The sequence below is a fragment of the Dreissena polymorpha genome, chromosome 1, assembly GCF_020536995.1.
Source record: "Dreissena polymorpha isolate Duluth1 chromosome 1, UMN_Dpol_1.0, whole genome shotgun sequence".
Lineage (NCBI taxonomy): Eukaryota > Metazoa > Mollusca > Bivalvia > Myida > Dreissenidae > Dreissena > Dreissena polymorpha.
Genome location: NC_068355.1, coordinates 141,026,147 through 141,052,842, shown reverse-complemented (window position 1 = coordinate 141,052,842; position 26,696 = coordinate 141,026,147).

Below are 26,696 nucleotides of genomic sequence, written 5' to 3'. Positions count from 1 at the left end.
GCCCCTTACACTTTGTTTGCATTCGTAATCTTGCCCAATATGCGAACAGGCTTTTGTTCCCCTCAAGGGACGACCGCTACAATACACCCCAATTGTGTGTCTCATCTTCGTAGCTTCCGTCATCTTCACTCGTCGCTGGGTATCCCTCGACTCGATCGCAGTGCATCCAGCACTCTGCTCACTACTGTCCTTGTTCAAAATGCAAGCTTCATCAGAAACTGTGTTTTGTCCACATGGTTTAGCTGCCTTTTCTATGACATTTACTCTTTGGGCTGATTCACACTTCATGCCTGGTATCTCAAAGCCATTCAACACCATAACGTTCCGGCTAAACAAAATGTCCACTGACTCATCACCTAGTACATCATAACCAATCAACTCGTCATCCTTAATATCTGCCACAACCGCCTCACGCTCCAACGTGATTGGTCCTATCCTGAGTTTAAACAAGCCCGTACCTAACTCCGTTATAGGTAAACCATTGGCTCCCATTAAACTCACAGACCTATTTAAGGCTGGTTTCTCCTGCATGCTCATCTTGTTATAAATATTCTGGGATACCACGGATATTGTCGCCCCTGTGTCCACAGTAAACGCAACTGGTATGTCCCCGACATACCCCTCGACATAAAGCCCCTGGCTACGCCGACTTACATAGGACACCCCTTTGGCGAAATGTACCTCTCGGTTTTCATCAGTGATTCGCGCTTTAGGTGGATTTTGATATTCTGCTGATAATGATTCAGTGTTCGTATGGCCTTCAGATTTATTTTCTAATTGGACCACTCTTTGGCCGCAAGAGTCGGTCCTTGCACATTTAAATGGTGATCTGATGCGACAATGAGGTTTTCTGAGCTGCCATCTGGTGTACCTGTACATTCCCTTGCATAATGCCCCTGCTTATGGCATCGGAAACATTCTACGTTTCGTCTTCCGTTACCCGACCATCTACTGGACCCATTCTGTCGCTCTAACTTTTCAATTCTGCTCAGCAGCTCCTTGATGTCATTGTTATTTGTTTCATCGGTTTCAGCTTCCATCTGCTTTCTCGCCCCCTCACTCGATCCTTTAGGTGTCCATGTCACATTAGTCCTTTTCGCTGCTGCACCCTCTCCTTCAGCATCTCGAGACGACCGGAAGTCGCGATCACCTGAATAGCTTGCAGTTACTCTCCGAGCATTGTGTTTGTCCCTCCGTTCACCCTTACCGGACTTCCGTATCTGGATGTAATTTACGGCGTAATAGACCGCCTCGTCAATGTTCCTTGGGTCCTTATTGAACTCAATTTCAAATTTAAGCTCATCATCACTAAGGCCGTCGAGAAACCTTCTTACTAAGTCTTCGTCCCTGGTGCGCCGGTCTCTGTAACTGTGCGCCTTGTCATAGAGACGCTTGAGCTCAGCCGCATACTCCTCTAAACTTTCACCATGTCGCTGGGACCTTCTGCTGAACTTAGCAGCGAACGCACCTGGTGTCTCAATCACCCTGAACCGGCTATTTATTTCAGCAATTAGCTCGTGGTAATTGTTGATGATACGCGGCGACAGCTGCGTGAACACAAACTGGGCTGCAGCACCTTCTAATCTAGGAAGCAGTTGGTTTAGCCTCTCGTCTTCGCTCCAGTGGTACCTACTCGCAATTATTTCGAATTGGGCAATCCAGGTAGCCCACTCTTCTTTTCCGGAGTATGCAGGCAGTTTTACCGGAAGCGGTTTAGCGACAAGTGGAGTGACGTACCTAACCCCATGTGGTTCAATGTCGTTCAAATACCGCACTTCCGGACCGTAGCTCGAACTGTCCCTTGGTTGACCAGCCTGTCTGCGATCGTAGTTTAACATATCCTCGTCCCGGTCACGCCGTTCACTGTCATATCGATGGACAAACGTACACCTTTCTTCTTCTCCGGTGCCATCCTGGTACATTGGCATACTGTAACGTCTGTGGGAGGTTATGTTTTCCTGAACCTGTCGACTCCCGTCTCTGTATTCTCTCCTTTGCAGAGGCCCTACTACCCCGTTCCGCGTACATGTAGCCGATCCCGACTCAACCGCGCTTGCCCAGGTGCTCGCATCCTTGTTATTATTTGTGTCCATGCGACTAGCGGTACTGAATGTTTGACGATCTTGTTTCAATTTATTCAACTCAATAATAACATCTTTGAGAACAGTTGCAAAACTCGCCAACTGCGTTTGGATCCCCGAATCCTCGCTCGATTGGTCCCCGTCGGCGGTGCTATCCGCGTCGTCGTCCCATTCCCTTTCGTGGCTTGCCCGTAGGTCGCTGTCTTCCTCCTCATTTTCGATCCGTCGTTGAAAACTTATTTCACTATCAACTCGATTTGGGGAAAGCATGTTTAGAAATGTTTATTACTTTTCTCGCTAAATATTATTTTTAGTTGATATGTGTTTGGAAATACATTCTATTTTATTTATTTAATGTGCATGTCAACTCTAGTGTAGTTTATTATTTATTTTCTGTTAGATGTGCTAAATATCTCGTTTATAAATAATTCGGTTAGCGTAAATATCAAGCGTTAGTTTATTGCGGTTTTAGTTTACATTAACACCAAATGTTTATTCTGCGCATTGTTCATTTCACTAGACCAGCATATAACAGCTGATCCCACCGCTGCCACCATAAATTATGTTACGCTCCGTTAGTGCGCTCCTTATCATTGGTGGTTAATGTTTAACTCAAAGTCCGATTCAACTTCAAACAACTTTTATTCAGTTTCCACGAATAACTCAACAAAATGTTATATTTCCAACAGCAAAATGACATGCAACCTTAATTAAAGTTTTACAGTACTTTCAATCTTGCGACGGTAAACTGCGAGTCACACTGTGATGTTTTTGACAATGAAAATTACACTCGAAACGGGACTTCGTCGAATTTAAGGAACAATGACACTTGCCAACGATCATAACCAAAATAGATTGAATACTTTAAATAATGCTCAAGTTTAATGAAATATGTTAAATGTTCGCTATATTATCTGCTTACAAAGGTATTACTGTTATTATAAGTTACTTAAATTACTCACGAAAAGAAAAAGTACTTTTTAAGAAAAATTTTGGCGTGGATGTTGCCTGCCTTAAGGTTTTGACTAGAATGAATCTTGTGACCAAAATTTGGTCACTTTATATAGCCGCGGCGTTCCACTTGTGACCAGAAATTGGTCACTGTGACCAGCAGTTGGTCACTGTGACCAAATATTGGTCCCAGTGTGACCAAAAACGGGTCACAATAACTGCCGTGACCAATTATGGAACGCTCGCACGCTTAACACTTATAAATAATAAAATAGACTTTAAATGACAAAACAATTTAAAACAGACTATATGAACTAAATAATGACCTTACGTCTGCTAAAAATAGTGCAGCTTTCTTACCTAAAGCTTAAATATAGCGCCGGTGAGATTTATGTTTACACCGCTGTGTGTTGCTATGCAAAAATTACCCACAAGTCGACATTCCAAGATGGCGGACAGTGGAAAAATCACATGCCGATTTCTACTGAACATTACAAATAACAATACAAATAATGAAGATATTCGTATAACATGCATGGATTAGCAAAATATGTGTACTCAACTTTCACGGAGAGTTATTTTAAGCTATAAACATTCAGTGTTAAACATAGCTAATCGAAGTAAAAGTGTGTTTACGAGCGGACCGTTTTCAAGTCAACTTTACAAGAAAGAACAGTGGCAGGATTCTTGGTAAAAAATGGTAAATTACAAACATGGTTTGATTTATATGTTAGTGGGTCTGTGTATTATCAGATTCATGTGCATATTCTACTTATTATGTTTGTAAAAACACCAGACCAACCGAATGTCAATGTACACACAAGTATTTAAAAGGTAAACATTTTGTACTTAAAAACCAGCTCACTACAATATTGGTCACTGCCCAGAATCTTGGTCACTGACCAGAATCTTGGTCACTGACCACTATTTGTCATGAGTAAGGGATAATAAGTCGAGATAGTCGACAGTTGAGCTAAAGTCAAGATCTGGAATAGACGTGATTATTGTCATTCAATTTTTCGAAGTAAATACCTTTAAGTCATAATCACAAAAGTTATATAGTAGTAATCCATTGATATGAAGATTGTTTACATTAAGTAACACTGTTTTTGGAAGCGTTTTTATCACTTTTATTGTAATATTTACATAAATTCTGAATGAACGCAGAACTGACTGATTGTGCGTCACATGTGTAAATCCACTACCCTTGTATATTTATCGGGAAGCTGGCGGTTAGAAATATCTTAATTTGTGTTGCTCTCTAAACGGGTTGTTTATTGCGATTATTGTCTTCGCACGAAGTTTATTGCGATTATTGTCTTCGCACGAATACATTATTGTTTGAACATTTATTTCGACTTGTGTCGTATTTTTCAAATGGATGGAACAAGCGTAACACTTTATTAACAGCTATTTGAAAGCAATAAGTAATTAAGTATTTAAAATCGTACACCTCAAAGGAGAGGTCCGTAACATTTTGGTGGTACAGCGGTGGGATTGATTTTTTAAACTCAATCCAGCGATATGAATCCGACGCTTATCTACGTTTTAAGTGAAAATTGTTATAACGCTACCATTTTACGAATATATTATTCGGAGCGAAAATCGGACATGTTGTTCACACGAATTTAGGTAAACGAATTCGATTTACGAATATATTGATCGGTAATCCTTTGTAACACGTTTTAAAAAAAATGTGTATTTAAAAATAAACGTAATTGTAATTGCAAGACACAACGGGTAAACAGTGGGTTGAAAAGTGTTATTTCGTACAATAATTTATTATAATCGTATAAGTAAAATATGAGTGACCCGAGGGCGGTAGACAGTGAAGTAACATTCCGTGACGGAAATTGTTCGTCGGCTCGTGGCGATGAAGACACACCTGAGTCGGACGCGGAGGTCGCGTACGGAAGCCAACATGTACCTGACGACGGGGTACGTGGGCTTCACGAACAAATGTCGACTATGGCTTCCGTTTTGCGTGATGTAATGGTGGAGTTGAAGCAGCTGAAGGAAGCAGGGCGGAGCACCACATCATCGACTGCTAACAACGAGAACAACAGCACATCTGTTGCGACGGTTCAAAGGCGTGTGGGTGATCTGGTCTATGATCAGCGGAGTGCGGGTGAGTGCCGGGATGATTCTAAGGTTGGTAACAGAGTGCCCGACGTGAGGGAGTCGCAGCCGAAACCGCAAGCGCCGAGGTTTCTAAACAGCGGCTTTGTGATTGGCCGTAATTACGAACGGCAAACTGACAATGGACAGCCGCATGCGCAACCTGGGGTTTCCAATACCAGGTGCGAAAATACCCGTGGCAGATACGAGTTCCAAGCTCCTGCCTACATGGATGGTAAACGTCAAAATCAGCAGCGAAGACTTTCACCTGTAAAGATGGCATCTTTTAGTCAAAAGAGGACTGGGTGACTTTGATATCGCAGTTTGAAGCGATCGCAAAAAGGAACAATTGGAACCAAGACGAAATGCTTGACCAGTTGCTACCCAGACTCGAAGGTTTTGCAGCCCGGTTTGCATTCTCGCAACTCTCCCCAAACTTGCTAAATGACTATTTAGTGGAAGAATTAGACAGCCGTTTCCGTGCCATGGAAACGACGCGCTCTTTTGCGTCTAAGTTCAGCCGAAGGTCGCAACGACATGGCGAGACTCTCGAGAAGTATGCAGCGGGATTAAAGCAACTCTATGACAAGGCTCATGGCTGGAGAGATCGGCGTACTAGGGACGAAGATCTTGTACGAAGATTCCTAGATGGACTAAATGACGACGACGTCAAATTCAAGTTGGAGTTTAACAAAGAACCGCGGAATATAGATGAGGCGGTATATTTTGCCGTGAACCTGATAGAAATCCAGAGTTCAAACAGAGCTGAAAGGCGAAACCGTTATAATGCCAGGATAACTGAACACGACGATTATGATAGTACCGTTGCAGACGAGGAAGAGAAGGCTTTCGCAATAAAGGGGGCAGATGCAAAGACAACTCATTCGCGAGTAAAAAACGAAGATGAGAGCAAGAGCGAAGCATCTACGATAAATGAGCTATTGGCGAGGATCGAAAAACTGGAGGCAGAGCGAAACACACCTCAAAAGAAAAACTTCAAGAAAGATGTGACTTGCTTTAGATGCCAACAGAAGAGACACTATGCGAGGGAATGCCCCAATCAAGAGCAAAAGAACGATTTTAACAGAACAGCTGATGAAAAACATAAGCCTTTAAACGGGAATGGACCAGCCCTTGCGGCCAAAGGGAGGTCCATGTAAATGATCTAGTATTGGAGGGCCAAAAGGAAACCACAACAGCGACAGAGCCAGTGAGCAGTTGTAACGACAGGGACTATGGGGATGGCCTGTACATTGAGGGTACAGTGGAAGATACCCCTGTCGTTTTTACAACTGACACTGGTGCCTCGAAAACTATTGTGTCGTCGAGGATCTTCAATCGGCTTAGAGAGAGTGAAAAGCCAAAGTTAACTGGTGCCATAGGTTTGCGGGGAGCTTGGGGTATGCCCATTAAGGTAATGGGTCGAGGAGCCTTTAGAATGCAGCTTGGACCAGTCAAGAGGCTTCAAGAAGCTATAGTTGCCGACATAGAAGATGACGTGCTGTTGGGCTATGACGTGTTGGGGAACGCTGAGAGTTCAGCAGATATCATAATTAGATGGCAAAGAAATACCTTGTATACAGAAAAGGCTGAGGCAAATGCGAAAGTTAACTGTTGCAGAAGATGTGCTAGTACCAGGGAACTCAGAACCTGTGATAGAAGTGTATGTGGAAAGAGAAGAGGCTGATGACGGAGGGATGCCTGACTTTATCATTGAAGCCACTGATATGTTCCAAGAGCGGTACGGCCTAGTTTTGGCTGCAACATTAGTAAACACCAACTCAGCCCCTACTTGCAAGGTGAGGCTTATGAATCCGTTCTTTTAAGAAGCAATGCTGAAGCAGGATGCCTAAGTAGCACGTGCAGAACGCATTGATAGGGTGGTAAGTGTCGTCGTTGATAAAGAGAGCGAAGATTTGGCGAATAACTAGTATAAGACGAACTGCTGTACGACCGAATCAAGAATTGCCTGGTAATGTAGAAGCACTTGCCCAAACAGATTTAAAAGAACTACCAGCTCATCTAAAAGATCTTCACGAGCGCTCTACAGTAGATAAAACGGAACACGAGAAAGCCGTTGTTGCAGGTTTGCTTCACAAATACAGCGATTCATTTTCTAACGATGACTGGGATATAGATCTAACCCATTTAACAGAGCATTGCATCAATACTGGAGATGCCGCTCCAGTGAAACGAAGGCCTCGTCGGGTACCGTTAGCTTATGCCGACAAAGAAAGGAACGCAATCGAAGATCTGATAAAGAAAGGGGTGATCCAGAAGAGCAGTTCGTCTTTGGCTAGTCCGATAGTGCTAGTGCGAAAGAAATCAGGCGCGGTGAGGCCGTGCGTCGACTACCGGCGCGTCAATGCTTTGGTTAAGCCAGACGGGTTTCCACTTCCGCGAGTCCTGGATTGTTTAGATGCCGTGGCTGGGTCCAAGTATTTTAGTAGCTTTGATTTGACGTCCGGCTATTTCCAGATACTAGTACCTCTGAAAAAGGAAGATGTACCGAAAAGCGCTTCGTGTGAAAGTTTGGACAGTTTGAAATGACACGGATGGCATTTGGTCTAAACAATGCTGCTAGCACTTTTCAGCGTACCATGGAATTAACACTTCAAGGTCTCCAGTGGCAGACGTGTCTCGTCTACATTGACGATATTATTGTGTTTTGTGAAAATTTCGTTGACCACATTGTCCGCGTTGATGAGGTGCTGGCGCGTATTCAACACGCAGGTCTAAAGTTCAAGCCTGAGAAGTGCCGCATACTGCAAACAGAAGTATTCTTCCTTGGACATATAGTGTCAAAAGAGGGGATCAAACCGGACACGCGTAATGTTGAAAAGATAATAAATTGGCCTATTCCACAAACTGCAAAACAAGTAAAGCAATTCGTGGCTACAGGCTCTTACTACTAAAGGTTTGTAAGGGACTTTTCTAAAATAGCCAGACCAATGATTGACCTGACAAAAAAGAGGCACCTTTTCATTGGACTGAACAATGTCAGATATCCTTTGAAACCATTAAGAAGGCATTGGTTAGCCCTGAAGTGATGGGTTATCCATTCAACGGTGGTGGTATTTTCTATTTGGATGTCGATGCGTCTGGGTGCGGAATAGGTGGCGTTCTGGCACAGAAGCAGAAAGGTCGCGAAAAGGTGATCAGTTACGCGAGTAGGTCCCTTATTAAAGCTGAGCGTAACTATTGTGTGACAGAGCGAGAGCTACTTGCAGTGGTCTATTTCACACAATACTTCAGGCAGTACCTTCTGGGAAGACGTTTCATCGTCAGAAGCGACCATCAAGCCCTTACTGGCTTTTCTCTTTGAAAGAGCCTAACGGCAAAATCGCCCGATTGATCGAAATCCTGTCACCGTTCGATTTTTAGATTGAGTATCGCGCAGGAAAGCTTCAACCGCATTGTGATGCCCTGTCGCGCTGTAAAACGCCAAGGGGATGTACATGTCACGAGGTCGATATGAGTGAACCCCTAAAATGCGGACCATGCAGCCAATTTAAGCATAAGGCAGAAATTATGGAATTTCAGCCGCATGGTACTTTAGTAGAAAGTAGAGAGCCATCAGAGGTCCATCAGAAAGATGCTAATATAGAGCAATCTTTGAATGTTGACACCAATACCGATGAAGCTGCTGGGAATAGTAAGCAGGTTGAAGGTGTAAAGGTGGCCAGCATAAGCGATAACGTACGAGTGACAAAATAACAGAATAACAACCTTTCGTGGGCATGTGAAATGGCTCCTGTCGAAGTGGCGAATCTTCAAGCTGTTGATATCAATATCAAGCCAATCTATGAAGGAGTGATGTTCGCTTCCAAACAACCATAGGCCGATGTGGCAGAGCTGAGCCCGGAAACCAGACATTACTGGTTGATTTGGGATCACCTCAAGATCATAGATGGTGTACTATGTAGGACAAAACTAAAGAAGGATGGTACAGGTGAAGCAACCCAGATATTCCTTCCAGCTAACGTTAGATCTAGAGCGTTGAAGGCTGTACATGACACTATTATTGCGGGTCATCTGGGTGTTAAGAAAACCAAAGCCAATTTGACACGAAGCTATTACTGGTTCCGCATGTCAGACTGTACATCCAACGATGTGATACTTGTGAAGCTGACAAGAAGCCGAACAAGAAACCGAGAGCTCATTTGGGCCATTTGAAATCAGGCGGGCCATGGGAAAGAGTGGCGTTAGACTTTATGGGACCACTCCAGTAACAAGCGCACATAATAGATATATGTTGGTACTGACCGACCACTTTACTAAGTACACAGAGGTTTTGGCTGTTCCAAATCAAACGGCGGAAGAATGCGCTAAGAGATTGATGAATGATGTAATAGCCAGGTGGGGTGCTCCATTGTCACTTCATTCGGACCAGGGGGCGGCATTTGAGAGCAGAGTATTTCAGGAGCTATGTAGAACTCAATAAATAAAGAAGACTAGGTCGAGTGCAAGAAATTCTAAAGGTAATGGGCAAGTCGAACGGAGCAACCGCACTCTTCTTAAGATGATCAAGGCATTTTTAAAAGGGGAACAAAGCGACTGGGATCAACACCTGGGATGTTTGGCAGGCGCCTATCATGCAACCCCACGTGAGGCAACAAGGTTATCCCCAAACATGATGACTCTGGGGCGTGAAGTTCGACTTCCCGCTAATATGATGTTTCCAGACTTGAACCCAACCAGCTCTGAGCAAGAAGACACTTGCACATATGTCTTAAACCTTAGAGAAACTATGAGAAGAGCGCATGAGCCGACTCGGAAACATTTAGCAAGCGAAGCTAAACGAAGTGAGGAAATCTATAATAAGAAAATGGTGTTTCATAAATATGAGCTTGGTGATTATGTGTGGTGCCTCCATGAAACTAGACGTGTAGGTGTTAGTTCAAAACTGGAAAGGGCATTTGATGGTCCCTTTTTAATAACTGAAAAACGGTCGCCTATAAATTTTGTGATCCAGCTTAACAAAAACGGACAAACGTTGGTTGTCCATCACGATAAGCTGAAACCCTATAAAGGAATAAACCCTCCGTTATGGGCATCCAAATTGCGTAAAAGGCTGTTGAACAGGCGTGCGTAAAAGTGTGTCAGAAACGAACTATTAAACCGCACAAAATACTGTTGAAAATAATTTTATTAATCGTCTTAATAATAATAGTACTAATAAGAATAATAGGAAATAAGCGAACAAATAACATTTAATTTGATGAAAACTACTAAAGGAACTTAACTTATCGTGTACCGTAATTCGAAGATGTGAGCACAGAGTCAGTCACTGCGATCTGTTTTCCATACTCTAAAGAGTTGTTGGTTGTTTTATTTTCAGACAATCAACCGTGCTGTCAACTTAGAGCGTAGAGCATATCGATGTAAATACTGTTCTAAAATTGATCGTAGGAGCAGGATAGAGGGCCACATCTGGAAAGAACACGTGTAAATGGACAGGACACCGTTCTACTGCACCCTGTGTTTTAGGTGCCAGGACCATCGAGCCTTTCTCAAGCACATAACCCAATATGCTAGGCATGTGTCTGAGGAAAAGAGGTCAGGGAAACCTGACTACACAAACGTTTTGCGTAAGGCAAAAGACACATATCATGTAACAGAGGGGGATATGATAGCGTTATTGCCTGAAGAGAGTGCGCTATGGTGTGACAGAAACAAGACCCGGTTGGAGGACATGGAGGAGATGAAGATGAGACGGTGTTCACAGAAGATGGTTTAATGGTGCCTCTCTGGCTGGTCAAGTCGATGCCAGCGTCAACAAAACCCCACACTCCGGAATTGCCCACCTTTGAGAGGTCTGACCAGATCTTCACGGCAGCAAAGGCTTGCGGCATTGCTGTAACTCCCCAGTTTTCAGCGCCATCCCGGAGTCATGGCTTGCTATAGATTATCAACAGGGGGTAGCTGATGGGTCAGCACCGTGTCTGCAATCTACTCTGAGTGCGCAGTCAGCCAACGCCCAAATGCGGTCATCCCAAGTAGCAGCGGATAACACCTTCCAGCCATGGTGTCCATCAGTTGGTTTTGGAACACGAATGCGGAACAAAGCATCGCTGTCTACACCTGTGCTGGATGAGAAAGAAAATTCATATCTGGATTTCCTAGGGGACTCAAGACCGATGACCCCTCTCGCTCTTAAAAGGCCACTTCCAGTGCCATTCACAGAATCTTCAGCCGGCATAAGGTTCAGCAAATCGAGGCAACCACCCAGTGTAGTCCCAGTCCCATTTGCCAATGTAATGCGACGAACGTATTGAGATCCTTGTCCTGCGCGATGGATGAGCAGCTCAAAGTCAGCCTGTCCACACAGAGACCCATGGCAAAGCTTGTGGACGAGGTCTCAAGAATCTCGAAGCAGCTGCGCGGCATCCAAGAAACAATGGCGAAAGAGAGACGGTCCAAGTCAAGCGGAAAATACCAGTCATACAAAGACGCTGGGCATTGGCATTAACTCTTGAATTATTAGTGAATTTTCAATTAAACATGTTTTGTTATTAACTGTTCAATATTTTATTGAAGTTAAATGTGTGTCAAAACCAGTGAACAGTAACTGTTATTTAAATGAACTGCCGTACACTATGAACAGTTCGTACAGTGAACAGTCATACACAAAGTTTTAAGTTGAATACTTTGATCCGTTATTTTTGTTAAATTTTAATGCAGTTAAGTATGCTGATAAGCAATTATTGGTATGTATGTGATGTATTATGTTAGGTAAAAGGCAGCAGGAGCTTTGACTTATTAAGAGGGGGGTAATGATACACCCCAGGGGTGTCAGTAACACTTACCTTTTCTCATGGACTGTGAAGTTGTTCATACTGGTGATATTATGTAACTATATAAATCAATTGGCATATTTTCACAACTGAGTGTATATAATTTAAACATCACCAGAACTTTTATCTAGATGATAGCCATCCATGTTATATAATTTCTTTTCCTTGGAGTACATTCTAATATTTTACAGTTTCTGCCAGCTTACCTATTTAATTACTTCAAGTGGCACCTTGTAATGTTGGTAGCCTTTTGTTTTATTGAATTCTGAGAAATCACCTTTCCTAAAAGTCACTTTGAGAGTTAAACTCGTTGTTGCAGCAAGATGTATCACTTCAAAGTAAATCCATTTTTAATACTTTGTAATTTTCATTGTTTTTCTAAATAAGGCGCCAATATGTCTTATTGTTATGACGTTTGGTAAATGACATCATGAAACGTTCACTTTTCTTGGTCATTATTTTTGGTCAGTCACGTGACTGACCAATTTTTGGTCACTGATGCCCAGAATTCTGGTCATTAATGATCAGAATATTGGTCACTGCCCAGAATCTTGGTCACTGACCAGGATCTTGGTCACATACCACTATTTGTCATGAGTAAGGAATAATAAGTCAAGATAGTCGACAGTTGAGCTAAAGTCAAGATCTATAATAGACGTGATTATTGTCATTCAAGTTTTCAAAGCAAATACCTATAAGTCATAATCACATAAGTTATATAGTAGTAATCCATTGATATGAAGATGTTTACATTAAGTAAAACTGTTTTTGGAAGCGTTTTTAGCACTTTTATTGTAATATTTACATAAATTCTTAATGAACGCAGAACTGGCTGATTGTGCGTCACATGTTTAAATCCTTATAAACACTACCCTTGTATATTTACCGGGAAGCTGGCGGTTAGAAATAACTTACTTTGTGTTGCTTTCTAAACGGGTTGTTTATTGCGATTATTGTCTTCGCACGAAGTTTATTGCGATTATTGTCTTTGCACGAATAAATTATTGTTTGATCATTTATTTTGACTTGTGTCGTATTTTTCAAGTGGATGGAACAAGCGTAACACTTTATTAACAGCTATTTGAAAGCTATAAGTAATTAAGTATTTAAAACCATACACCTCAAAGGAGAGGTCCGTAACAATATTATATATTCGTGATTCTTAAAACTTAATCGTTTTACTTAATAAGTCTCATTCATTTGACGAAATTAAGTAAAAATACCCACATTATAATTGATTATTATTTTATCAAACGTCTCAATGTCAATTCGATTGGGCGTTAACTCATTTAACTGATTAGATCGGGCGTTACTCATTTTATACTAATAAAACCACTCGGGCTTTATAGATACACGTGAGGGTTTATACTTGAATATTTTATAAGTTTAATTCTTTAAACAATGCATTTCATAAAAAACAAACATAGAACTGTTGTTTTGTTCGTGTCGTAACGAGTATTTATCAGACTAAAACGCAGTATACGGGTTGTGTGTCTTCATCGTCGTACATCATTTGTTATGCTCGACAGGTAACTTTCTCTAAATATAAAGTTGAAAGTACAACGTATACGTCCACTTGACACACTCAATAAATCATTGCTTGAAACAGAAGCTTCATTAAAATGACCTTAAAAGCACATTAATTCCGAGCTTGAATCGGGAGTACGTGTATTAAAACATGCCAAATAATGGGTAGGCATGTAATAAACAGGTTTAAATTTCACATTTGTACATTTATCTGTCTTGTTTGACGAACGTCTCTCATGCATACCTGTAATTAAATGATAAGGATTTCAGTCCGAGATTTTAAAAAGCTTACCATGAAAGAACTATTAAAGTGTATCACATTTCTTCTTGCAAACCGGCAACATGTATAGGTGTTAAAGTGTAAAGTAAAGCGTCAAAATTGTCATCTGGTCTATTTTGCGGGTGATATTGAATTTAGTAGACGAAATATCTTTATTCACGAAACCTTATTTACATTACAGATCGAGTTAAATGTCTCGTTAACATTTGGACGCTTATCATACTGCTGGTTTACCATTGTCATTAGGTTATTTAACATGTTAAATGATAATACACCCAATACTGAAAAATCAAACGGTGTTTTTATCTACTTTATATAAACTCATATTCTACGAACATTACCATGGTGTATTTTAAACTGTGAAATTGAAGACAATGCATTCAATCAAATTCTAAATTGCTGACTTCTGGTGTACAGGGTCAAACACTGGATAAACACCAACAGGGGTAACTGGTTTGATACACATTTATCAGGCCGATTTTTCAATGTATACTTCGATCCAAATTAAGTTGTCCAACTCGGAAATAAGCTGCTTATTTATCATTTGTACTTCGTTGATGCTCGGAGAGTAGCGACACGATATGAATAAGCATGTACACACAGTGTTGGACAAAGCTAAACATGTCGTGAGCTATTCTAAGAGTCCATAACGTCTGAAATGACATCCGCGATTGACAGTAAATGCACACATTTATTACTCGGTAATAAAATGTTCATAAGTAAAAGGATAACATTCCAGTTAAGAAGATTAACAATGTCCCCGTTAACATTTCCCGACTTTAATTCATAACGTTTCGGAAGGCGTTAATTTATTTGTTAACCGTTCGAGGGCGTTGATTTCTGTTTGACCCATTCGTACATCATATATTTTGTTAATCGATGTAAAGGATAACTTATCATTTGTCGTATATAAAGTACCTCGTATTGACAATATAATTCTAATTTTGCTTGAGGTTCGTAATAGCAGTATGTGTATGTTTTACTTAAAATATAGGGTTAACATAAAGGTCATAGTTTTGTGTAATGTTTTCGAATCCATTGAAAGAATAATTGATCTTTGTCCTATACAAAATACCTCGTATTGACAATTTGATTCCTAACATTTTGGTGCTTCGTGTGTATATGTTTACGTTTTACTTACAATATCGGGCGAAATAACGAGTCATATTATAATTGACATATTATAAAAGTACATTGTCAAATATTTCACGATTGTAACGTTTCAGAGAGGGTAATCACGTGATAGTCAAGATGGCGACGTTCATACTGAGACAGTTAGTTTTCGCCGTTTTATATCCTTTATTACGTCTATTTATTTTTAAAATGACGCTCACTTTCCAGCCATATCAGTCAAAAGGTTATTAGCGTTTATTTCGTATTTAAAATCGCTTTATATCTCGACTTTACTCACAGCAAATTTTCTTAGTGGAGCCCTAATCAGGTCATCCCGCTAAGAAATTTCGCACCGAGTAAAGTCGATTTATAGAGCGAATATTCCTATAAAATAAAAGCCAGTAACTTTCTTCCTAATATTGCTGGAAATTGAGCGGAATAAAAAATAATAAAACAAGTAATAAAGAGTATAAAACGACGAAAAATACCTGCCTCGGCATGGACGTCGCCATCTTGTTTGTCACGTGATTACCCCCTCTGAGGTTTGCACACTTTGCTGTAAGTCGTTCTGTGTGTCTCCGTGTAGTCTATCTACGTCAGTCACACTGTTTTACTTGATATAATTATCTTCTTTTATTTCGCTTAATTCCAGCGCAATTTATAAACACTCGATCATTTATAATGATCTTCAAACTACACATTCAACTATTTTTGTAATTTAATAGATGTTTTGTGGGTATAATTTGCAATATATTGACGTTCACACGCATTACGCCTCATTACTTTCGAATTACGCTGACATTATACGCTAGCAAATAAAACAGTTAAAATAGTTTGCATATTTTCACGCGATTACTTATGCTTTTTACGACTAAACATTATTAAAAAAGCTTCGTAAGTTAACCACTTAAATATACGTGCCTTATCGTGTTGAAAATGCAACTCATCGTGTACATAGACAGTTCATATAGTTCCATGACAATAAATTATTTAATGTGCAGTTTGCTTGCATGGTCGTTAACTATTAATTGAGAGTCTTCTCTAACAGAGCTTAGTTTAGTATTGATGTTTTCTAAGTGTGTTTCCATTTTTTATATATAATTATACATGGGCGTAAAATGATCAAATTATCATGGAAGTGAGAATGAAAATTAGCCGTATTTGCTGTTATATTGATTAGTTGTGTCGTCCACTGCATGGAAACACGCACACTAAATATTGAGTTATTAATAATGTTTCATTGTACATACGACAATTATCGATAATTATAAATCATCTTAAAGTAAGTTAAACTTTATTTACGTTATAATTGCGTCTGGAATCTCGCGGCACTTCTTGTGTGGCGAAACGTGAATATCATCAGCATCATTATGTTTTTTTTTAAATAAACATAATCAATTATGTTGACCGTAAGTAATTATAAGTGACGACATAATGACTTTATAATTTATCATTATTATTTTAATGCTTGATAGAATGACTGATTGCAAGGATGTTAGCAATCAAATACCAGATGAACTACTTTTCCGGGCCTCAACCGATAATATTCATTATGGTGTTAAACTTATTGGCCTTTTGCCAATCAACCAGTCCATGCATTTTAAACGGTAGATTGACAGACACAATCAAACAGCGACGCGCCTTTTTGCGATATAAATGTACACTCGTCTATTTGGTGACAAAATAATTCAAATAATTCAAGCCCGTACGCGGGGGGTTGGGGCCCGGGCCCCAGCTAGCTGTCAAGTTAGGAATTTTATATAATTATACTAGTTCTCCTATTTTTCTCTCATGAAAGGGCCCACAGTACACTTCCCCTCAAAACAACAGAGGAGATGTGTTGTATTTCCCTGATAAACAAGGGGATAAGCGCTATTTTACTCGCCACTGGAGATAAGCCCCTAGGCAATGTTTTCTTCTGGACTTGTACACAAATCCCCTATCAGTCAATTCTCCCACGTGATCCTGAATGCTTCTTCGATGGTTTCTGTAACACTGATTTAATTGGCCAAGGAAAGAGAAGTAGCGAATGAAAGAAAACGAAACAGGAGGTCGCAGGCCTGAATATTGCTGACGTTAATAATTTGTGAGAAACAAATAATGTTGGAAGCAATTAGAAAGGTGATATGGAGAATTATTCATTACTATGAACCGGCAAGTTTCTTTGTCAAAGTCCAAGGCCCATAACTTCGCCAAAAATCATGGACCGGAACGAAAGTCATACTTCATCCGAAAGTCTTGTAGGTAGACTCTCACAAAAAATATCAGGTAAATATCTAAAACCGTTTTGAAAAAAGTCCGGATAATGAAATGCCGGACAGACGGAAGGACAGTCCAACGTCCATATGCCATCCTACCAGGGACATAATAATCAGCTCAATATCTGAAAGAGTTGCGACAAAAACCCTCAGGAAAACGGTTATTATAGTGAAAATGTAAGTCCAATGCCCATAACTTCCACAAATATCAATGGGCCGGAACGAATTTCACACTATCTTTCGGTGATGTAGATAGACTCGCAAACCAAAAATCAGATCAATATCTGATATAGATCTATAAAAAAAACTACGGAACACGGTTATTATAGAAACAGTTTCAAAGTCCAACCTAATGACACAGTTGTAAACAATTTTGATGGTTTATCTGTGTTGATGGTGGTGAAAGTAAAACTGTGTACTACTAGTAGATGATAAATATTTTATTAAGAATTTACGTTGAAACTTTAAAGGAGGCTTGAATTCAAAGAGAAATGGTATTATGGTTATATGTCAATTATACTTTATTATACATTTCTTTATAAACGTTTTTTGATTTCCTTCGTCATCAAATATCATACATTTCTGAAAATGCTGTTCACACCAATATTTAACCCATTTATGCCTAATGGACTCTCCCATCCTTCTAAATTGGAACAATTCATTTCCAAAATTAGGGATGTCAAGTATATTTATTTCTATATTTAGAATATTTCTTACAGAAATTCCTTTAAGCAAACAGCGTAGACCCAGATGAGACGCCGCATGATGCGGCGTCTCATCTTGGTCTACGCTGTTTGCCGAGGCCTTTTTTTCTAGACGCTAGGCATAAATGGGTTAAAGCTTTAGACTTCAAAAAGGTGCTGATTTACTTGTTATATTCCATAAATTTATATTACAAAATAACTTTTGTTAAGCATTAAAATTTACCTTGAAAAGTGCAATAGTAAAAAAAAACAGGGAGGGAAGACTCCTCCCGTTCCCTCCCCCAGTACAAAATTCCTGCGTATGGCCCTGGCAATTGTACGTGAATTAATAATTTAACGCTTGAAGATCTTAACGATTATGTAGCGATCATACACCTGTTCGTTTTTTAATACATGTGCCTTATGATTGTCCTTAAGAGATATGTGAAAATTGTGTAAAAATAAATAGAAATCTATCAAAACGTAATAATAATTTGTAATAATAAATAAAACGGAATTTAGTTGATTAACATAACTCTTTATTTAATGCTTTCCGGTGGTTTATAGAGAAATATCAGTGAATTAAAACTGATAATTTCACTGTTTCAAACAGTGAAAATTATCAGTGAGAATTATCGATAATTTTCAATGTTTACTGTGAAATGACGTCAATTTTTTGACGAAATGACGTCATTATCCCAGCAAAATTCGTTAGTTAAACTCTTGAACAATGTATATAAACTGTGAAAAATGCATTAAATAAAAAGAAAATTTGTTGGATTCGGTGGATTATCGACTTTAATTCACTCGTGATCATAGAAAACATATATTTTCACTCGTGGCTGCGCCACTCGTGAAAATATTATTTTCTATGATCACTCGTGAATTAAAATCGATAATCCACCGGATCCAACAAATATCCTCTATTTAACTTGTAGCCATAGTTATAGCACAGGAGTTTGTAATTCTATCAATATAGCTAATCTAATGGCTAAATATTTTTTTGTATACCCCTATATAGTATAAAGACTACAGGAATGCAACGCAGCAGACCCCGGGAATGCCCATTTTCCAGTAAACAAGGGAAATTACTGGAAAAACAGGGTACCCTACATCAACTCATGGTATAATAATCAAAAGGCCGGTGAAAGAAACTAGGAACACTGCTTACTGTGAACTACCTTTCTCATAATTCACAATTATTCAACACTTTCCGCTCATCGTCGGATCCATTGCGTGTTGTTGTTGTTTTTTAGGCTAAATTGCACTCTACCGGTACGCAGTTGTTTACCACTATCGACAAAGCGGGGGTTTGGGGGCGGTAGCTCCCGATACTAAGGAAATATATAGGATAAAAATGAGTATTAGGTAGCCTATCCGTTACATAAGAATGTTTCTTATAACGATGTAGCGCATGTGAAGAATGCGGACTGGTTCGATAATGAGAGTGGTCAAACTATATGTGATATATATGTACAAGCTCTGAGAAATTTTAATATATGAAAAAAAAACAGAATCAAAATATGATGACAATATAGATTTCAAATCGATTTTAAATCATGTATTTTTATTTGAAAAAAACAATGTATCATCGACAATTTTGATGCAGTCTCAGAGCATGCAGACGAACCATGGTCTTGCTAATTAGGTACTGGTAGAATGTGAATTTCTAGAGATCAGCGTCATTGTTTTTCAGTAATCCACAAGATATATTGAAGGTGAATATCAGTTCATGCTTAAATGTCCATCATTTTTATAGGAGATACGCAAAACATTGTACCAACACATAATTACCAACGTCCATCGAAGTTTAGAGTTTTGGACATGTTGGGCATTGATAACAAAACCAAATAGATTTAATGTTTTCTGTTTATTAAATACGCATAAATAAACGAAACTCATTGTAGGTTAATCCTCGTACACAAAAACACATACGTAAACATTATGGATTAACACAATTTATATGTATTTATAATCAAATGCAATATATTATTATAATAAAGACTAGGTATTCCGTGTGTAGTGATATGCATACCGTACTGAAATTATATTATGATTAACGTGACGCTACTCTTTTTAATCATGCTTGGTTTGATTTCTTTTATCAGACGACAGGCTACACAGAAGTTTAAATATTTTATTCCTTAGGCTTTGCAGAACATTTGTCAAAGCTGAAATACATACACATAGAGTTTAAGATACCATAGACCGGTATGAAAACATATAACTTAAGAGTAATGCTTATATAATCCCACGACATCGGAAGAAAGTGAAGAAAGTGAAGAAAGTGTGCTAAAAGAATATTGCAGATTTATTTCAAAACGGCGCAGCAATATTAAAAAGGTGTATTATAAGAAGGTAAAATATTCTGCAAATGTGGCAAGTCGCTTATGAAAACCCACTAACCATGTTATATAAGCCTGAAACATGGAAAAAAGTGTGGAAACCTGTTCAATTTTGGAAGCCTCAGCGGCTATTGTCTTTGAACCACCGGATGTTAGGTCTCATCCTGCAGAAGTTTGATTACAATAGTCACATAAAACAAAAATAACTCATTTGTTCCCGAATTGAAGATTCAAAAAAATTAATTGCGAATGCATTGTATTCACAGCTTTGAGGTTGACATTCCCTGACAACTGTTTTTCGGATCTGTGCGCATTTTACTGATATAACAACACTGGCCAGTATCCAAGTACATTAATTTTGTAGAGGGTGGTGGGGGTGATTTTTTAAGTTATCAAAGCAATGCGACTTAAACCTCGTCGTGTTCCAAACCGAAAGAGTGATTTTCTGCAAACATTCATTATTTATAGTACCCGGAGCGTAGTGTAACTCCAAGACGAAAGTAAAGACAAGATAAAGGTTATATCTGACTATTTAAATCCGCTTGCGTTGAATAAGGTAGTATGTTCTCGAGCGACCAAACATTTAATACCGACGATGTAAATTGTTCAAGTCACAGTGAAACACGTGTTCTGATCTGTTCTGTTGACACATATTTGTCTTTTTTACCACACCAACACTAATATAATCGTTTTGTTTGAATGTTTATTTCAATCGTGTACGATGATCCGTCCTTCACCTTACGCTATTTATCGAACTATTGGTTCCGCGCCTCAGAGTTTCCGAATACCTGAAACCGAGAACCGTGTTTACCTTCTGATCTTCTGGACTCCAAATTGCCGATTAACGATTCCCGATTAACAACGATTTCGACGTTATAGCGCAAACAAAAGGAAAAATCTGTGTTTTAAATTGATAAACTCGTATTTGTTTATTGTACTTATGCGGATTATAATCGGTAGCTGGATCGATAGTTTTACTCTAGAACAAATCTGCACTGAACGTTCGGTCAGACGAGAGAAGACCTAGCATTTCTATGAGTTCGGGAATTGTTTCATTGTAGTTAATGTTGGCAAGTAGCCGTTTGTGGTCATTTTTCGTCACGAGGCAACCTTTCCCTACAAAATGATACACAGTTTACGAAAATTGACCGCCATTTTGGCACTTAATTGCTTAAAATGTTGATGTAGGTGATTTTCCATTGTCCTGTGTTAAGAGATACCTCCTTGTATATGTATATCATTTCAGAATTTTGTGTATGGTCAAAATGATGGAAAAAGTTGTTTTATGACATATTGATAGTATTTAAGTGACTTGACCACGCGCCCAACACCTGTGGCTGCTACTAATGTCAATTTGTACCCTTTCACCGGTTGACTTGAAAATGCGTTATAAAATGTTGTATTGTGATTCGTCAACATGTATTCTTTACAATTTTATAGTGTACACTTGTTAGATGCTGACTTGAAGCAGATTACTAAAACCGATCGTTCAACGAATATTCAACATGCTAATGTAGTTTGTCATCAATTTACTTTCAGATCGATCGATCGATTATCTTTTATTTATTATTATGACTTCAATTTTAGGTATATCAAGATGAAGATGAAGTTGGCTGTTAGATGTTAGCTGTTTATCAGATGTTCAAAAAAGAAATGCACAGCTGTGCATTGGGTGTTCATCAGATATTTATAATACAAATGCATAGATGTGCATTGGGTGTTCGTCAGGTGTTTAAAATGGAAATGCACAGCTGTGCATTGGGTGTTCGTCAGTTGTTTAAAATATAAAATGCACAGCTATGCATTGGGTGTTCGTCAGATGTTTATAATAGAAATGCATGTTTATAATAGTAATGCATAGCTGTGCATCATATGTTAATAATAGAAATGTAAAGCTGTGCATTAGGTGTTCATTTGATGTTTAAAAAAACAAAATGCATAGCTGTGCATTTCTATTTTAAACATCTGATGAACACTCAATGCACAGCTGTGCTTTTCTACTTTAAACATCTGATAAACACCAAATGCACAGCTATGCATTTCTATTATAGCCATCTGATGAACACCCAATGCACAGCTGTGCATTGGTATTTTAAACATCCGAAGAACACACAATGCACAGCTATGCATTTCTATTATAAACATCTGACGAACACCCAATGCACAGCTATGCATTTCTATTTTAAACATCTGACGAACACCCCATGCAGAGCTGTGCATTTCTATTTTAAACATCTGATGAACACTCAATGCACAGCTGTGCATTTTTATTTTCAACGTCTAACGAACACCCAGTGCACAGCTATGAATTTCTCTTATAAACATCAGATGAACACCAAATGCACAGCTGTGCATTTCTATTTAAAACATCTGATAAACACCCAATGCACAGCTGTGCATTTTAAATTTTAAACATCAGACGAACACCCAATGCACAGCTGTGCATTTCTATTTTGAACAACTGATGAACACCCAATGCACATTAATGCATTTCTATTTTAAACATCTGACGAACACCCAATGCACAGCTGTGCATTTTTATTTTAAACATCTGATGAACACCCAATGCACAGCTGTGCATTTCTATTTTGAACAACTGATGAGCAGCTATTATCTAACAGCCAACTTCACATACCTATTAAAATGTTGCTTTAAAAAATTCTCTGTTAAACAAATGAGCTGAATATTCAACACGTGTAACATTTCTGTCGATGAATAATATTGGCAGTCTTTCCCTTACATACGATCTTAACCTCCAAGATACGACACTTAAATGTGATTGTTTATTAATTATTTGACGTCACGCCAAAATGTCGAGTCCGCCTCGGTTTCAAAAATAACATTTTAGCTATCTTGTTTCAAAAGACTGAACATTGCTGGTGAATTTATTTGAAGCGAATAACATTTTACAGACACAAGCATTACATTAAAACATGTGTTGCGCGTAACATTAAAACATGTGTTGCGCGTAATAAATTAGAATGAAAACATGACTGTAAAAACTTCAAACGAAAACGTGCCTGTATTAAAACAATGTGAAGGTTAACATTCTAATAATAGTGCGCTCTACAAAGCAGTCGCTTCCGTTATTTTATTATAATTTAATATGTAACCATATGCAATTATCAAAGCGAATGGTTTGAATCACTAAAATACGATTTTAACTATGTAAGGAGCCAATCAACTTCATAAAATAGACACAGTGTAACACAGGATATGTATACTTTATTGTATATAACGAATACATCTTTTTATATGATCAAGTATTATTTTAACAAAGAAAACTAACGCGAAGTTCTCGGTAAAATATGCAAATGCTAATGACGTTAGAACAGTTTGAGAAAGGTGAATACATGTTGGAATATGCCTAAGAGATTTGGAAAAACATACAAGCCTGTAAATACATAATGCTCTCGCATCTAATTGAGTACTGGTATGCTCAGTGCCGATGACTGTGTGAATATTCGATTTTGAAACATTTCTATCGAACAATTTGTTATCCTATTGACAAGTGAATTACAATTTTATATTGTGCCTTCGTACAATCTTATATTGAGTTTAATGCACCCAAGTCAATAACTGTAACTATCAAAATTAAATGATTGTTCAGCATACTAATTCCAATAAAAGAACAAGTATTTCGTTGTCTTCTTGCGGGACTATATACTAGTATATGTACATTTTGAAAAAGCTGTTTTTATATGGTGTATATGGGTAATGTACGTCTAAACGTCTATCTAAAAATGCTACCAGCAACCGACAATCCCTAATTTCATTTAGACAACATATATAAAATGATTTACTAAGATTCAACTCTATAATCTGAATTGCATTTCTGGAAGGCCAGAGGGGTTCACTTGAAAAATTGCAATTTCCCAAGCCCACCTTGAAGTATACGACATATACTTATATATATATATATATATAGATATGTAAATAAAATGAGCAACATGTGAAGATTATTTAGAGAAGCGTGATGTGAAACGTTGATATTTATTAACAATATATTTTGCTATTTGGCTTGAATACATACTTTTTAAATTTCTGTGAACATACAAGTAAATTGTATTTTGGAACTCTATTCATTGTTAGGTTTGTAAGGCGCGTGAAGTTGGCTCGCCGTTCGCCGTTCGACATTGGCTAAATATTCAAATTACCGAATGTCGAGCTGGCTCGACATTCCAGCTCGGCATTTAGTTCGACATTCGGATATAGTGTTGTACAATAATTTTTGAATGTCGAGCTGGCTCGGCATTCCAGCTCGACATTCAGTTCGACATTCGGATATAGTGTTGTACAATAATTTTTGAATGTCGAGCTAACTCGGCATTCCAGCTCGACATTCAGTTCGACATTCGGATATAGTGTTGTACAATAATTTTTGAATGTCGAGCTTGCTCGGCATTCCAGCTCGACATTCAGTTCGACATTCGGATAATGTGTTGTACAATAATTTTTGAATGTCGAGCTTGCTCGGCATTCCAGCTCGACATTCAGTTCGACATTCGGATATAGTGTTGTACAATAATTTTTGATTGTCGTGTTGGCTTGGCATTCCAGCTCGAAATTCAGTTCGACATTCGGGTATAATGTTGTACAATACATTTGAATGTCGTGCTACCTCGGCATTCCAGCTCGACATTCAGTTCGACATTCGGATATAGTGTTGTACAATAATTTTTTAATGTCGAGCTGGCTCGGCATTCCAGCTCGACATTCAGTTCGACATTCGGATATAGTGTTGTACAATAATTTTTGAATGTCGAGCTGGCTCGGCATTCCAGCTCGACATTCAGTTCGACATTCGGATAAAGTGCTGTACAATAGTTTTTGAATGTCGAGCTGGCTCGGCATTTCAGCTCGACATTCAGTTCGACATTCGGATACAGTGTTGTATAATAATTTTTGAATGTCGAGCTCGCTCGGCAATCTAGCTCGACATTCAGTTCGACATTCGGATAGTGTTGTACACTAATTTTTGAATGTCGAGCTGGCTCGGCATTCCAGCTCGACATTCAGTTTTTTATTTTAAAGCATGTTAAACAATACATGGCTAGCTTTTTTAATACAGTTTTGTTTGAGCTATTAAGTAGTTTAATAAACTTGAACATATTTGGCCGGATTCTATAATATTTCGGAATTAATGCATTCCTAACATCATTATAATAAGGACATTTAAGAACAAAGTGAAATTCATCCTCGATGTCATTTAGGTTTCATAATATACATTTGCGTTGATCTCTGTCAATATACTGATGTCTGCCCGTTTTTATGGATAATTTGTGAGAGGACAAACGAAATTTTGCAATAATGTTCCTATGTTTTTTGTTGTCAACAATATCAAGTTACAATGATCTTTCAAAAACCGGTTTGAGTTCCTTATATAGGATCATGGAGCTACACGACGTCGCACTGACATCCTAGTTGGTAAAATACTGGTCTCGTAATCTGTTTTTGAATAACAGGATAGAGTGATCATTGTTAACAGATTCAGGGAATAGCCATACCGGTTTGGTTAAGAATGTCCCGTATTTTCGATGACCAATTGTTAGCATTATTTTTACGTTCAATTTCTAATCTTTGTTAAACTACAACTTGTTTAAGAATACAATTTCCCTGTTTCACAGTATGTCATTTCAAAAAATATTTAACCATCCTGACATATCTCTCGATATGCAAGGGAAATCGACCAACTTCGGCATATAGCGATAGTGAATTTGTTGACATTTTTACGTTCAATAGTCTTTTACAAAATTTACGGTGAACGCGTTCAATATTTTCCGCTTTGATGGATCCCCAAACTTCGCAGTTATAGTTTAAAATGGATGATACATATGCGTCAAATAAATTAAACATGATATTTATGGGTACGTCCATATCTTTCGTTAGGTTGAACAAAGAATGCATTGCTTTTAATGTTTTGCCATATAGTGTATTTGTTGCGGGCACGAACGATCCGCCACTTGACATCACAATTCCAAGGTATTAAAATTGTTCACAATTTCTAGTTCTTGACCTTTATAAGTCCATTTGAATGCTTTACTGATTGAACACCATTTTCTGAATACCATGATCTTTGTTTTTTTCAATGTTAACTGTTAAATTCCATTTATCGCAGTAGGTTTCTAAATTGCATAATGACTCTTGAAGACCTCTTGTGTTTCAGAAAATAAAACCGCGTCGTCTGCAAATAATAAGACGTGGATAGATATTTGTTCTAATGTCATGCCGGCGTTTATTCCATTCTGCAGACTTAATTCGATGTCATTAATAAAGAATGAAAACAATATGGGCGAGGTTATCTCCCCTGAAATAGACCAACGTTACTATTGAATATGTCTGACAGTGAACCCATGTGTTTAACCTGTAATTTGATATCATTGTACAAGGATCGAATGCGGGTCAAGAGTTGACCGTCGATGCCCATATTAATCATTTTACTCCATAATTGACCGCGATTGATGACGTCATATGCTTTCCGGTAGTCAATGTAACAACAAAATAGTTTTTCTTTATTCTGCAACTGTCTTTCTATGAGGGCAT